General features: G+C 41.1%; 1 protein-coding gene across 1 annotated transcript in view; it reads right to left on the bottom strand.

The window, feature by feature from the left end:
• ZNF704 (zinc finger protein 704) overlaps positions 1–17,168 on the bottom strand; it is a 205,384-nt gene that overhangs the window by 81,267 nt on the left and 106,949 nt on the right. The window lies entirely within an intron of this gene.

Raw genomic sequence — 17,168 nt, 5'->3', positions numbered from 1 at the left:
GAATACCTGACTCACAGTAACTATGGGGAAGATTAAATGATTATTGCTGCTTTAAGTCACTAAGGCTTGGGGTGATTTGTTATGTGGCAATAAAGAACTAACCCACCCACCCATTAAGTTTTAAACTTCAGTTCTTGAATTTTTCACTTGGTTCATTTTGATAGTTTCCAGTTCTCTTCTAAAATGTCCAGTCTCTTTTTTAAATCTCATTGAACATATTAAATTTTTTAAAAAGTCTATCTGCTAAATTCATTATGTGGGACCCTATGTTTCCATTATCTGCTATTTTTCTTGTTTTTTTTTTTTCATTCATACTATCTTATCTATTCATGATTCTAGTTATTACTAGTTGAGTAGTAGACACTATATGTGAAAATTTGTAGAAATAATTTGAGATTTTGATGACATTCTTTTTTTTTTTTTTTTTGAGTCAGAGTCTCGCTCTGTTGCCCGGGCTAGAGTGAGTGCCGTGGCATCAGCCTAGCTCACAGCAACCTCAAACTCCTGGGCTTAAGCGATCCTACTGCCTCAGCCTCCCGAGTAGTTGGGACTACAGGCATGCGCCACCATGCCCGGCTAATTTTTTCTATATATGTTTTTAGTTGTCCATATAATTTCTTTCTATTTTTAGTAGAGACGGGGTCTCGCTCTTGCTCAGGCTGGTCTCGAACTCCTGACCTCGAGCGATCCACCCGCCTCGGCCTCCCAGAGTGCTAGGATTACAGGCATGAGCCACCACGCCCGGCCGACATTCTTTTTTGAGAGATACTTTGCTATTGGTAGGTTTAGAAATCAGCAATCTGAGATAATCTTGATCCAGTTTTAAGGATTAAAAATGGCTTACTGAGCTGTAGGCTCTGAGAGGGCCAGTCTACTTAGAGCTCATTCTCACTCCTACTGGTAGCTATTCAGTGTCTCAATCCAAAGTGTGGGGTACTTACTAGCTCCACCCCCAACTTTGGCAGGTTCTGGACTGCAAGTGTTATTCCCCTGTTCTACACTGCAGTCAAAAGCCCTGCTACATTTCTCAGCTTCTCAGCTACCTCTTTCAGGATCAGTAGACACCTGAGTGGAAAAGTGGCCCCACATGGTAGGCTCATCTCTCTATTTCTTCTTCATTTTTCATATCTTTCTCATAATTCTGCCTTGTTAGATCTCTCATGTCTCCAAGCAATTCCTCTTTAGTATATTTTGTCCATTTTTTATTATTCCTAGTGGGAAGGTTGGTCTAAACTCTGACCATTATAAAAAAGCAGAAGTTCTTATATTGTTTTATTAGCTAATCTAGAATTAATTACACCTAATTAATTTAGGTGACTGTAATATGCCTATGTTTTGCTAACGGCCTATATAGCATAACTTCTTCAAAACTACTCCCACACTACAAGAACCAGCATTCTTTATACAAAGTTGTGAAGAACTGCCAGCCCACTCATTTATGACAAGTCAGATGGTCATAGCAAAATGTGAAAAACTCCTATTGATAGAAACAAATAGTTTCTACAGAGAATGTCAAGCAAATTCCTGCAAGTACAGATCACTAGACAAGCAGGCCATTGCTCCTCACAGTCTTTGGAAAAAGACATAGACTCTAGGTCTGTGGAAAACCAGTGGCCATTATGTATGACCTTCTTTGTCATTTTTTACTGTTTTTGATTTAAAATTTGTTTTATCTGATATAAGTATAGCTATTCCTACTTGAATTTGGTTTCTATTTGTGTGGATTATCTTTTTCCATCCTTTTAGTTTCAGTCTATATGTGTCTTTAGGGGTAAGTCGAGTTTCTTGTAAGCAGCATATATTTGAATCATGCTTTTTTATTCATTCTGCTAATCCATATCTTTTAAGCAGAACATTTAATCCATTTATGTTCAAGGTTAACATTAATATGTGAGGTTTTGTTCTTGTCATATTCTTAATTTTCTAGTTGTTTTATAAATTCTTTGTTTTGTTCTTTTTCACTTTTTGTCTTTGTGGTTTGTTGAACTTCTGTCATGTTGCCATTTAATTCATTTCTCTTCCTCCTCTGTGTGTTTTAGTAGACCCTGGAGTCTTAAATTTTTGTGTGTTTCCATGATGATGAATAATAACCTTTCATTTCCATGTTTAAGACACCTTTGAGAATTTCCTATAGGGGCAATCTAATGGTGATGAATTCTCTCAGCATTTGCTCGTCTGGGAAAGACTTTATTTCTCCTTCATTTATGAAGCTTATTCTGGCAGGATATAAAATTCTTGTCTGACAGTTTTTTCTTTTTCTTCCTTTTCTTTTCTTTCATTTTTTTCCTAACTGGTAGATGATATTGGATGATTTTTTTTTTTCCTTTCAGCATTTGAAAATGCCACCCCATTCTCTTCTGGCTTGTAAGTTTTCTGCTGAGAGGTCTGCTGTTAGTCTGACAGGGTTTCCTTTAAAGGGAACTAGCTGCCTTTCTCTTACTAATTTTAAAATTCTCTTTCACTTTGACTGTAGTCATTCTGATTATAATATGCCATGGTGTAGTGCTTTTTGCAATATATTTGCTTGGGGATCACTGGGCCTCCTGTATCTGAAGGTCTAATTCTTTTGCTAGTCCTAGGAAATTTTCATTGATTATTTCTTTGAATAGGTTTTCTAAACTTTTTGATTTCTTTTCCCTCAGGAATACCAAAAATTTGTAAGTTTGGTCACTTTATGTAGTCCCCCATTTCTTGAAGGCTTTGCTCATTCTTTTTTCTATCTAACTGGATTATTTCCAAAGATCTGTCTTAAGTTATGAGATTCTTTCTTCTGCTTGGTCTAGTCTATTCTTGACGCTTTTGAATATGTTTTATATTTCCTTCAGTGAATTTTTCAGCTACAGAATTTCTGTTTATTTTTTTTTAAATACCTATCTCCTTGGTAAATTTCTCATTCATATCCTGAATTAATTTTCTGATTCCTTTGTATTGGTTTTCAGATTCTCTTGCATCTCACTAGGCTTATTTAGAATCAATATTTCCAATTCTTTATCTAGTATTATGAGGAATTCTTTTTGATTGGCATCTGTTGCTAGACAATTGTTGTGGCCTTTTGGTAGTGTCATATTTCCTTGTTTTTTTTTTTTGTGTTTCCTGTGTCCTTCTGTTCCTATCTGTATATTTGATACAGCAGTCACTTGTTCTGATTTTTTGAAATTGCATTTGAATGTTGAGCCTAAGAATTATTCATTTATAGAAATGCCCCATATGTTTTTAGAGACAGGTATGATTTCAGAAGTCAAGCAAGGCTTTGCCCTAAAGGAAAATGTAAACGTGTTAGTTCGCATATCAAAAGCTGCCTCCCCTCAGGAGGGCGTCTCAATGGTCAGTAGCAGCTGCATTCCAAGGCAATGCTGCAATCTGGGTTTATGGCTCTCACCTGTTTTGAAAGGCAAAGCAGGTCTTGCCTAGAGCCATACGATGCCAGAGCTGATCAACAAAGACATGCCTCCGGAGATGAGAGCTGATCAAATGGATATGCTAAGAGCTGATCAAAAAGATGTGCTGCCCCAGCCAGGCCCAGACGGAACCATGTGGTTAAAGTAAATAACATAAGGCACAGCTCATGTTGACTTCTAAAATCTCTCTTCTAATACACAATAACCAGAGCCACGATGTCTCTGTTTTTGCTAAAGTAATAGCCTTATCATAAAACTTAGAAGTTTGCCCTAAGAGGATTTTATAACTCATTGTTCACCTAGATAGTGTTAGTTAAAGGATCTGTAGTAGCCTTTTAGAAGACTTTGACCCTAAACCAAACTATCTATCATTATGTAAATCCCATTGCCCTTGGCAACCGAGAACCTGTAACTGCCCTATAAGTACCTGAGTAAAACTTCAGTCTTTTCTGATTTTCGTGGGAAGAGATGTAACCATCCCAGCACCCTCCTTTGTCTATCTTCATAAATCTTTACTTTATAAACTGTATCTTTGGCTCTGCGTATTATTTTTATTTTTGTTTCCTACTATTTTTTCATCCTTTGCGATGACCCCTGCCTGAGAGACCCCAACTCCTTGCGGGGAGCGTAGCTAACTCCCCACATTCGAAGATGAGAATTTTTTCCTGAAGATGTGTATGTGTTGTTGGTTGAGTAGGAGACTTTGGCTTTGATTCTGGGCACCTGCAGTAGTGTGATCTTAGTGTGATTTCTTAGGCAGTACACAGGGTGAGTGGTATCTGTGATTTCATTGGTGGCTAAGGGACCAGTTATCAGTTGAGGCTGTGGTGAAGTTTTGCTGGGGACTTGGACACCAGCTGAGCCAGTCTTCGGGCCCCAGTAGTGGCAGCAGTGGGCTACGTGTGCATGACTATTCTGGAACAACTCAGAGCAGCTTACACTGGCAGTGGTGTTAGTGTGTCCTGGGTGGCCAATTCTTGGGCTTTCAGGTGGCTTGCCGAGAAGCTAGTAGGTTGAAGCAGAGGGCCAGGTGTGTGGGTGGGTTCTCAGACCCCTGAGCAGCTGGTCTGATGTGGGAGGTAGCAGTAGTGATGATGGATTCACCTACTAGGACCTAAGTGGTCTGTGTTGGTGTTACTAGTAGCTGTAATAGATTGGGCAGGCTAGTCTTCAGTCCCACAGCTGCCTATAACAGAGTGGTACGTATTGTCCTAAGTGTGCTTAGGACAGCTTGGTCTCTCTTGCTCCTTCCTGGATGGGTGGCAGCTGCTGCTACATCGTCTTGACCGCAGCCTGAGGGCAAGGAGCAGCCCAGTGTTAAACTCTCAAAATGGTGCTGGCTGTGGGCTCTCAATCAAAGAAGGCAGAGCTCCTTTCAGGTAAGTAGCATGGGCAAGAAACTGGGGCGCAGTCTGCTTGCATCTCAGTCTCACAGAAGCCTGTAGCAGAGCGCTGAGAATTGTCCTAGGTATGTGTAGGAGTGCTTGGGCTACCCTGTCCCTTCCTCAGCTAGGTGAGGCTACAGTGGCATCAGCCCAAATTCAACTTGAGGGCAGGGCACCGCCTGGCTTTAAACTCCCAAAATGGCACCTTGGACCTGTGACCAGACAGTGTGGGTCCCTTCTCAGGCAGGCTGAGTTGGCAGGAAACTGTGGGGAGTGAAGTTCACTCGAGACTCAGTCTCACAGCAGCCCATTGCAGGATAATGGGTCTTGTCCTGCACATGTTGGGCAAGTCTGGTTTCCCTGACCCTCCTTAGCCAGGTAGTGGCTGTAGCCTAGAGTACGATGCAGCCTAGTGTCAAATTCTCAAAATGGTGCCTTGGGCCTATGACCAGAAAGGCTGCAGCCCTATCCAGGTAAGTAGCATGGGCAGGAAACTGGAGAATGCTATTTGCTCATGTCTCAGTCTAAACAGCAGCCCACACCAGGGCAGTGGGAACCTTCCCAGGGGTCAGTAGGAACGCCTGGGCTCCTCTATACCTCCTTGGGGCTGCGCAGTGGCAGCAGGTGTGCCCACCATTCTGCAGTATCTAGCCTCCAGAATGGTGCCCAGCTCAAGTGGCTTTAGGCTTGGATGTCTGTGGGATTCTGCAGGGGTTCCCTCCTGGAACAATGTTTTTGTGCAATCTCCAAGAAGTTCCCTATGTTAGGCTTGAGACACGCATGGATTGGGGGATTCTCTTGTAGCCAAGATTGTAAAAACTCATCCTGGAGTGTGGAGCTCTGTGGGGAGGGGGCTTCTCTCTTGTGTTTCCCTGCTCTGAACCCTCTCCTTACCCACTTTTGGTGCTTCTCCTCACTTCCCTGGTGAATCCTAGTGTTCTCTCCTAGAAGATCTGTTTGAAACATGAAAATCTTCTTACTATTCCTGTTCCTCTTTCAAAAGGAGGCACACACTACCCGTGTCTATTCAGTCATCTTGATCCTATCTCCTGTACAGACATATTTTAAAACCACACTAACATTTAATTTTTACAGCAATCCTATAGAGATTATCATTGTTATTGCTTTATAGAAAAGAAATCTATAGTTCAAAACAGTGAAGTGATATGCCCAGAGTGATACAGCTAGTGAGACCTGGCATTTGATGTGCAGCTGGTTTGACTCCAGAGTCTACATTATTCTTACTGAACCCCTTAACCTTTGCATTAATAAGAACCTGTTAATACCATTCAAACATAATTTTAATATTTTACAAAATCCCCAAGAACTTGTTAGAAAGGGCAATACAGAGCTTGTTTGATTATAACTCGTTGACTCTTATTCCCCAGATGAGTACTGACTTCCCCAATCAGACTTTGAAAGCAATAACATAGTGACATACTTTTGTTTCCCCTGAGCATCTAGTACACAGGTACTTAGCAAATACTTATTGGCTAAAAAGAAAATGACTCTTCCTGCTCACAAGTTTCCTACATTGTCCTGAATGTCTATCGTGGGATGTCAAAACTTAAAATGGTGGATCACTTAATGCTCAGACCCAGGGCTGAGATCTGAGATATGACAGGACTCACATCAGAATGACTGACTAGAACCTGCAGGCTAGAACTGTAGAACAAGCAAGAAATGTTAGTTTAATCGTCCCCCACTCATACTTGGATCAACAATTATGATAAAAGAACTGATACCAATTTTGGTTATTTAGAAAATCTTCAGCCCCAAAATCTACCCAGGCAGTAAGTATAATTTTTGGATTTCTAAAGTACTGGGTTGTTTTCATCCCAAAGATTAAGAATCATATTTCTGGGTCATGCATAGTAAGTCATTTTCTCCAAATCTTGGGCATTTGGAAGCCTAGATCCCAGGCAATCTTTTCTCATACAGCAGATGCTCACATGGCTCAAGTGGATGTCCCACACTCGGTTTAATCAGAACCCTCTGTCTCCCTGGGATATAAAAGTGAACCCATGGAGAGGCAGCCAGCAAACTTCCAACTCTGTCTTTCCATCCTTCCACCCTCTTCTATTTGCTGTGTAGATGGACAAATGGAAGCAGCCCAGGGGAAAGGGCTAGCTCCTGCTATGCTCAGCGTGCTAACAAACTCAGGGAGGCTTAGCAAAGCCTTCCATGAGAAGACAGTAGTTCACCTGAGCAATTATACTGAAAAACATTTTCCCTCTCAGCCTTTCAGCAAGAAAGTATGCTCAGAAGCCACCTCTGGTTTCCTTCTTGCCTGTGTCCATGGTTAGGAGATTTCATGTTCCAGATCCCTACTCAGACTCCAGGAAAAAGAAAATGAGTCCTCATCAAACAATGTGGGGCACAGGGACTCAGGCAAATTTATAAACATGCTTAAGGATGTGTCTTTGTGATGTTAGTGGGGTAAGTGTCTTCATATGCCCCACTTAATAAATATGAACTAAAATGTTGTCTGAGAAAAGAGAAGCACTTGCTTGTGATGTTCAGAAAAGCCGGTGGGTTCCAGAGCTGCCCTAGTGGCTCTCCTGGCTGACTGCTGCCAACTGTACACACCCTCTGGCTCATCTGGGAGGGCTCCTGGTGGCTCAGCCCACATGCCTGGAGTCTCTAGTCCCTTTCCCAGCACAGTGAGCTGGGGGTTGGTTCAGCAAACTGGAATTCAAATCCTTACTCTGCCTCCTACTACCTATGTGACTTTATTTTTTATTTTATTTTTTATTTTTCCACACAGTTTTATTCTGTTGCCCTGGGTAAACCAGAGTGGCACCATTGTAGCTTACTGCAGCCTCAAACTCCTGGGTTTAAGCAATCCTCCTGCCTCAGCTTCCCGAGTAGCTGGGACTACAGCTGCGCACCACCACTCCCAGCTAATTATTTTTTCTTTTCTTTTCTTTTTTTTTTTTGAGACAGAGTCTCGCTCTGTTGCCCGGGCTAGAGTGCTGTGGCATCAGCCTAGCTCACAGCAACCTCAAACTCCTGGGCTTAAGCAATCCTTCTCTCTCAGCCTCCTGAGTAGCTGGGACTACAGGCATGTGCCACCATGCCTGGCTAATTTTTTTTCTATATATATTTTTAGTTGTCCAAATCATTTCTTTCTATTTTTAGTAGAGACAGGGTCTCGTTCTTCCTCAGGCTGTTCTCAAACTCCTGACCTCAAGCAATCCTCCTGCCTCGGCCTCCCAGAGTGCTAGGATTACAGGCATGAGCCACCGTGTCCGGCCTACCTATGTGACTTTAAATAGGTAGATTGATCTCTCTGTGTCTCAATTTCCTCATATATGACATAGAGATATAGACTTCTAACTTCATAGGTTCACTGTGTGAAATAAATGAGATAATGAGTGGGTGTAACAAGCTTAACGTGGAGGATGGGTCAATAAGTGCTGGCTTTTATAATTATCAAAACTTCCCTTTCCAATGATCTTAAGACTTAAAGATAGTAAAAAATGACTCTAAATTAAGAAAAGAAAAAAAAACCTCTATAATTTACATGACAAAACCCAGTGAGTGGCTTCCAGGCTTCAAGACAGGGAGACCTGGCCAGGGCTCAGGCACGTCATCCTAGCACTCTGGGAGGCTGAGGCGGGAGTATCACGTGAGCTCAGGAGTTCAAGACCAGCCTGAGCAAGAGTGAGACCCTGTCTCTCCTAAAAATAGGAAAAATTAGGCAGGCGTGGTGGCGTGCATCTGTAGTCCTAGCTTCTTGGAAGGCTGAGGCAGGAGGATCACTTGAGCCCAGGAGTTTGAGGTTGCAGTGAGCTATGATGATACCACTTCACTCTTGCCAGGGTGACAGAGCAAGACTCTATCTCCAAAAAAAACCAAAAAACATAGGGAGATCTCTCTAGACTTGAAATGTGACTAAGTGTAAACATCAGATTTCAAAGACTTATTTGAGTGACGAACCTAAGCTATATCATTAATATTGTTTTTAAAATACTGACTACATGTTGAAATAACATTTTAGACATAGTGGGTTGATTTTATGTTATTAAATTTAGTATTACCTGTTTCTTTTTAGTTCTTTAAGTGTGGCTAGTAGAAAACTTAAAATTACATATGTGTCTCACAATATATTTTTTTGGATAGCCCTATTCTAGAACATTTAAGTTGCATTGAGAGAAGTGCTTCATTGAATTAAATCCTACAGCACTGAAAGAGTTAATGCATCTCCCCAAAGTACTATTTGAGAGTAACTCAATCACAAGGGAACTCAAAGCAAAATATGTCACAAACTACTAATCACATCATTAAATACAGTCTCCCCTGTTGCAGAGTGTAATCATTTATGAGAGCAAAGGGCTCAGGGATTTTCAAATCACAAAAAATTTCAAATATTCATTCAAGAAATCTTCTTGTCATCCCTGCTAAATCTGTCATGATCTAATGTGGCTGCAATTTAGTGCATGACATTTTTATCACAATTCACAAATGCATTCAACTGGCACTAATATACTGCACAGAGCCAGGAAAAGGGTGATCTTTGCTCAAAATAATGCGCTTAACTAATGGACCATCCCTTTTACCATTGGGGAAGCCAGAGGTAATGAAAAGACACACATGAACTAACCAAAATTAAACATTCAAGTAGCTAATTACATGGTTTACTTAAACTAGAAGATAAACAGATATATCTCTATTTTTTATTGATTCTCAAAGCTCAGAAGCTCCTAACTTTTACTTATTCTTTTGTAGCAGTAAATTACTATAAGAAAATGAAAGTAATATAAAACAAACAGAAACAACACTTGTATGCATCGAAACTGTACTTAAAGTCTACGGTCAATAATTTAGAAAAATATTTACAATTTAAATGATCAACTTTTTGAATGTGTAAGTTTAGAATGAAAAATGGTCTGTTTTGCTTAAGATCATACCCATCCCTTCTATTCCTACAACATCTTGTATCATTGCATTTGTTTTTTCCTTGGTTTTGTTATAAGTATAGGTATCATCATCTCAATATACTTGATATAAAAATGTCAAGTTTCAAAATTCATAATTCAGGAACTAAATAATTTTACTTCTTTTTGAGCTCCTATGGAATTTTAAAGAAGTATTACATCATATTTCTGATGGCTGCCCCTACTTCTGCAGTATTATCTACTAGCTTTAGAGATAGTCAAGATAAAAAGAAATTCCAATTCAAGGAATTCCCAAGTGCAGGGGGAAATTCCTCAGTTTTGATTGGTAGGACTGTGGCAATTATGTACCTAAGTTCCAGCACAAGAAAAATGCTCTAGAGGGAAACTTGTGAGTGGAAACGACATCTTCCCGGAAAAATAACACTATGTGTTAATAATGTCCAGTATCTTAGTTTCCCACCTCTCTCACCCAAAGCTGTAAATAAGGGATGTGCCTTAAACTTGTAAAAAATAGAATATTCTATAAAATTTATAATCAACTTTGCTGGAAAGCATACATATTGCAACAGGAGGGATTACTATACATAAGTATGTCCATTAAGAGAATTACTTTGCAATTCCTCTTTCTATAATTTTAGAAGTGCTTTCATATCTTAAAATACCAGTCAATGTACACGAACATGGCACAATTCCACGTATCAGATCACAGCTACAAAAATACTGTATTTTAAAATGAAGTGGAACACGAGCTCAGAACCAAGCAGATTCTAAAGACAGAGTGTACAAAACAGGAACAAGCAGGCCTTTTGGAAAGATAAGAAAAACACCAAAATCATCTCAAATACTTGCAGCTTATTAAATATATTTCTGTCAAGGGAAAGTAGATTTAATTTCCTAGTACAACTCTGACTTTCTCAGGACTGTTGTGAGGACTGTAAAACAGTGCAATCACTTTGGAAAACTGACAATTTCTCATAAAATTGAACAAATAATCTACTCTATGCTTCTAGGTATTTACTCTAGAGAAGTGTAACCTCATGCAAGAATGCTTCCAGGAGTGTTGTGAAGATTAAATATGATCACGAATGTGAAAGAGGCTTACATAGAGTTGTGAGTATGGGAGGAGCTCATGAAATGATATGTTCAATCTCCTTTCACATTTTTGGACGTAGTGGAGAGAGTAGTACAGGATTTCATAGTGTAGACCTGGGTTTCTGTCCTGGCTCTGCTACTCATCCATTGTATTCATACATTCAACCTTTTCAAGACCTACTCTGTGCCAAGCACTCTTCTAGATGTTCAGGATATTGTACTGAATGTGATGGTCCAAGGCTTTATTCTCAGGGGGTTTACCTTCTAGTGCCTTGGGCAAGATGTTTAAGTTTTCTGAACCTCAGTTGCCACCATCAAAATTCAATTCAATTCAGCACCTTTGACGTGCTGGATAGTGTCCTAAGTCTGGGAGCACAAGAACTAACTAATATAAAACCTGTATTCACAAGTCCTTTACAGGTCCAAAGCGAGCAGCCGACATGCAAGCAGGCTGAAGGTGCTGTGAGAGGGTAAGCACCCAGCGCCGTGGGCAGCACCAAACCCAGTCCTGGGTGGCAAGGAGATTGGTCGCAGGAGTGTGTCAGAGAAGGCTTCCTGGAGGAAGGGCATTTAAGTGCAATCCGCAGACTAAACCAGGCAAAAGGTCCTCACAATCTCATATTATTAGTAAGGTGAAATGAGAATATAGTTGTGAAAGCACTAATCAGTCAGTCCATAAAGTCCTTTATAATATAAAGCATCACTATTTCCATTTTAAGGGCCACAGTATTAAACTGGAAAAGCATTGTGCAGTCCTGAATCCAGTTTATACTGTCTTCGACAATATGTTGTCTTCCTAACACATGTGCTTAATCTGGACTTTCCACATTTGTTTCCTCGGTCTCAGCGCTTCTAGCTTTCTGCCTGAAGAAACTGGGTAATTGAATAAATTGTTTTTAATCATATGGGACCAATTCTGACTTCCAGTCAAGTTTCTGGGATTTGCTAACTTCACAGTCTGTGGTGTGGCTCTGTGGTAGGCCACACTGGCCCCAAAGCATGAAACGGGCCTTCAAACAACCAAGTTCTTGTTATTCTGCAACCCACCAAGCACTTAATGATTTTTTTTAATTTAATTGAAAAGCTCTGTTTATGAGACTTGAATATAGTTTATACCATCAATAGCCCGAACTATAAAGCAGTACAGGAAACACCAGCTCTGCTGGAAGACTTTTGATCTACATTCGCTGTTTTATTTTATATGCTACACAAACCTCTGGAAAAAAAAATGAAAGTAGGAAGTGGGACTGGGGACAAGGGCTTAGAAAATTACTCTTTCCAAATACTGTGGCATTAAAATAAACTTGGATGAAGGATGGCATTAGAGAAATACAGACGACATTCAGCACATTCTGGTCGCACGGTGTGCTCTCGGGCCGACTGAAGGCCTTCCTGACTGCATCAGCAATTACGATGAAAGCCACTCCAACCACATGGACCTTGAACCATTTAAGTAGATTTTGAAAAAATGTTTAAAGCACTTCATTCTCCTCTTGAGAAGTTGCAATAATTGTTAAATAGAGCAATACTATTAATGGCAAGGGTTCGTGCGAATGTTATCCTCCATCTTCAGAAACATCTACATTACAGTCAGATGTCAGAGGTATCTCCTGGGTTGTCAGAAGAGAGAGGTTGTGATATTGAGATGCCCCTTCCAAAAATAATGGCAAGTATATGCCCAGAACGAAGTCATTGGTGTATCTAATAAAAGTGGATATGGAGCCCTCTCCCCATCCGGAGTATGCTCAAGGGCCCTCTCATGTGAACAGGTGGAGTGTGTCTGGTGAAGTAAGAATGGGGGTTTTCTTTGTTCCTTGAAAGGACAAGCTGACCAACAACAGGAGGCAGCTGCCTGGGTGCCCAGGGCATCTGGATTAAGCCATCAACCTCTCGGCCCCGACACCAATGCCTTCACACTGTAGGCAACCAACCTTTTGACCTCAGAGTTCTAACTCTGCCCTGGAAGGATCCACAAGGGCCCCTTGGGCCCAGACCAACGCATTAGCAACAGTTTTTTAAATCACTGCATAAAATGCATGTTTTAGATCAGTGGAAATGGTAGGGGAATGGGCAATGACCATAGGAAATAGCAAGAGAGAAAGCAACTTGTTCTTGGGTGGGACAACTCAAGGAGAAAAATTGGGGAACGTTCTGGAAAGACAAAGACTGATTGATGAGGGGGACTTGGCTTAGAGTCAGACAAGGCACCAAATTTTGGAAGGAAGTTAAGAAAGGAAAGAAAGGAAGAAGGGAGAGGGGGAGGAAGTTAGCTAGTTCCAAGACTTCTCCAGCTTCCAGGTCTCCTCTGGGAGACATGGTTGGATCTTTTCTCCAGTGAGGAAGGGGTAGTGCAGAAATACCATCCAAACCATCGTTCACTTAACAAATATTTAGGCAGCACCTAACTGCCCCAATCATTATTGCTGGTGCTGCGGATTCAGCAGTGAACAAACAGAAACTAAAGGTCTAAAGCAATCTGATATCTCGGGTCGTCTACTAAAGAGTGAGGTCTGAGTTCAGCCCGTTTGCCCCACAGAACATCCTCACCTACTTTCTCGAGACGGTATGATTTTATAATAGCTGCCTTCAAAGGACAAGTTTCCTTTGCCTCCCTAGTACATTATGATCCCTTTGAGGTCAGGGACTGTATCTTGTTTTTTTATTTACTCTTTTAATGCATAGAAAGAAACTTAGTGCCTGGCCCATAGTCAGCATTTAATAAAAGTATAGTTAACATTCGGTGAGTATCTTCTGAGGAAAACTGTCCGTGTAGAGTGTAGCAACAGGTAGGCACCTGTGATCTACCACTGTGGTGTCAGTAACTGAACCAGGGATGGGCCCTGCTTCTCTGTTTACCGGAGGTAGTTTAGCAGGCTGAACTCAGCCAGCCTGGATGATTCCAGGTGTGCAGATCTTCCCTCACCTGCACTGCGTAAACTCCTGTAAGGTGTTCCTTCCAACAGAATCATCTTAACTTTGGCTTGAACTTTATCCTGTTTCCTGGAAGCTCCTACTCAACAGTCCTTTAAGCCAATCAAAAACTGCTCCTGAGTGGGCAAGTGAGATTGGGACAGGAGTTCAGGGCATTCTTTCCCACTCAGCCAAGGTGTGGTCTCACGTTCCTTCTCAACACATCACCCCAGGCAACTGCAACAAACACAGCTGGCACCAGAAATGACGCCTCAAGGCCATCGGATGAACCCAGTCTACTCCTAGAAGCAGCAACGATTGCTGACTTGTGTGGCACTGGGCGCTGGGTGTTATTTCCCACTCCCACTGACTTGGAGTGGGGGATCTCCTCAGACTCTAAGGCAGCAGTGCCCAATAGAAATATAATGCAAGCCACATGTGTAATTTTGAATTTTCTAGTAGCCACATAAAAAAATAAAAAGAAATTAATTTTAATAATGCATCTTATTGAGTATATAACACATGCAAAATATTATCATTTCAACATGAAATCAATGTAAAAAATTATTAATGAGGTATTTTACATCCTTTCCTCCATATGAGTCTTCAAAATCCAGCATGTATTCTAAACTTGCAGCACATCCCAATTCCAACTAGCCACATCTCAAGTTCTCCAAAGCCCCATGTGGAGACTGCACAGGACAGCATAGCTCCAAGGACTTTAGGAATCTCTGAGGACACTTGGGGGTGACTGTTCCAAAACAAACCTTTTTGCATAAAAATCAGTATAGGAAAAACAAAAAATGTTTACTAACCAATAGCTCTAATAAATCCTAGGTGGGAAAATGTTTATTCTTGCAACACGGATTACTTTGTTTTAACAAAACAATGCTAATGAGAAAAGTTTTGCTCCTTTTTAACCATTAAAATCTTAATATCTGGACACATCGGAGAAGTGGCAAGGCTGAGGAAGTTTCTGAACTTTCAGCCCGTAATCACACTAATGATCACACTACGAAGCTAAGTGGGCAGCAAGATGCTTCTCACTGCTGGGGCTCCCTGCCCTGCCCAAAGAATAACTCCTTGGGGCAGCCTGCTGATTCTTTCCTGGTCTTTGTTTACAGTGTGACAAGAGCCCTGTAATGAGGCACAGAAACAGACTACATCTTGGTTTCCAACCTGTGGGCCTGAAGTTTTTATCAGTCTGGTTGGCCACGAACAATTGTCCACTGACTGAACAATGTTTAGTTTTCAGTTGAAACTATTTATTGACTGCTAATTATTAGGCAAGCACTGTTTCAGGGGCTGCAATTTGCCTACCACATATTTGCAACTATTTTCCAAATATACACAGAAGATAGTATAATAAGTAAACTAAGAATTCATATAAAAACATTAATGAATTCTAAGTGTCTCTTTTTTCGCATTTTCCCAGTGAATGGAATCTAAAAGTACATGTGAAGATTCTGGAAGTTGCTTGATGCTAAAGTCTGGTCTTTCAGCACCATAAATCACTATTTATGAAGTTGGTCACTATGAGGTCACTGTTTTGCTCTCCTTCGAGTGGTGTGAGCAGTATGGCTTGCTGTCAGCCAGGATTCTCCTAAGACGAGGGCCTCCCAGTGCTTGTTATTGAGTTAATGGTCTCTTGTTAAGAAGCACTGGGTTTTAGAACCAACTACATGCTGAGTTTAATTGCTAAATGTTAATACATTCAACATAGATGATTTCATTATATAAATGCACTGGCTACCTTGCAGTATTTCCTTAGGCATAATAGGCTTTTACCCTAAAAACCAAATCAATGTTAATCTGCAAAGCTGTCATTTTATATCCACTGCCAAGGAAAATGATAAAAAGAAAAAAAAAATCAAAGTGAGATAAAGTAAACCTTTATCAAGGAACTGGACCAAAACAATGATCAAATGATCAAACCAGCTCTCTCCAGCTCTTTGGGGCAATCTGATTTATAAGCTGAGGTTTCAAAGTATATTTTATTTAATTGCCGAGGGCAAGAGAACAGTAGGTGTTTTCGAGCTAAGCTCTTTATGGTGCTGGCCTGCTCTGCTTCTGGGGAAAACCGAACAGACGATCTTTCAAAGTTAGTGTTTTGTAGCTAGTCTAATAACCCACCAGTTCTAATTCCTTTCAGTTCCATCAAGAGTAAACAGGTAGGAAAGAACAAAAAGCTGCCCTGGTCAAGTGAAAAGTATTCAAGTTTCAAAGCTGGCTGGTAGACAGTAGTCAGCAAAATCCTCCTGTTATTTCCAAGCAAACACAAGGCAGAGAAACGTTTTTTACACCTTTTATAAACAATCTGTGTTTAAACAAGCCATACACAATGCTTTCTATCCAGTCTCTAAAAGCTGGCCATTGTTATGTGTTTAATAACACTCCTAAATCCTAAAGAATAAAAACAGCCAGCTAGGCAGTGACTGATCTGCACATCTTGGCTGGAGATGTGAGCGTAACGCAAACCTGCCCAGGCTCCGGTTGCTAAACGCCCGCAGTCAGAAAGCGTGCCTGAGGCTTGCGGGGTGGCACAGCCCAGCTCTTCCCAGCTATTCCCGCTGGAGAGTGGCAGGGAGTACGCAGCACACACCAGTTGCATTCGTGAGGAAACAATCTTCCTGCCTACCCAGCACTATATTTAGAGCCATCTCTTGGCAATGCAAACTTATATTTCTGGGCTTTCTGCCACTCAGACAAAAAAAAAAAAAAAAAAAAAAAAAAGGACAAGAAAAACTGGTTTGGTTCCAGTGTTGAGCCCAAACAACAAAAGTTAAATGTGGCCTTCCCCATTGATGCGCTTCTGTGTCAAACATCACTCTTTCTTCAAAAGCAGTAAACACTGGATGTGGCTCTGAAAAATGCTTTCCCCTCACCAATTTTAATGAGAAAAACGTGTCCCAGTCTCTAAGGGGACATGTTGTGAAGAAGGAAACAATGAAGCAAATTTCTCTGAAAAGGACAGAATGTTTTGAAACTTTTATTTATTTATTTATTTATTTATTTTTGAGACTGAGTCTCGCTCTGTTGTCCAGGCTAGAGTGCCATGGCGTCAGCCTAGCTCACAGCAACCTCAAACTCCTGCCTGGGCTTAAGCGATCCTACAGCCTCAGCCTCCCGAGTAGCTGGGACTACAGGCATGCACCACCATGACAAGCTAAGTTTTTTCTATATATACAATTTTAGCTGTCCAGATAATTTCTTTCTATTTTTAGTAGAGATGGGGTCTCGCTCTTGCTCAGGCTGGTCTTGAACTCCTGACCTCCAGCGATCCTCCTGCCTTGGCCTCCCAGAGTGCTAGGATTACAGACGTGAGCCACCGCGTCCGGCCTGCTTTGAAACTTTTAAAGTAATATCTATTATCCATGCTGGGGCTTTCGACTTCCACAGACATGTGGTAACCCCTGAGAAAAGTTAAAGCCCAAAGCTAGTTGCAGAGTTGGTGGAAAAAGAACACGCGGTGCTAAATCACC

This window comes from Eulemur rufifrons, chromosome 3 (genome assembly GCF_041146395.1).
Source record: "Eulemur rufifrons isolate Redbay chromosome 3, OSU_ERuf_1, whole genome shotgun sequence".
In the NCBI taxonomy this organism is placed as follows: Eukaryota; Metazoa; Chordata; class Mammalia; order Primates; family Lemuridae; genus Eulemur; species Eulemur rufifrons.
Note: the sequence above shows the minus strand (reverse complement) of the source record. Positions and strands in the feature narration are given on the sequence as shown.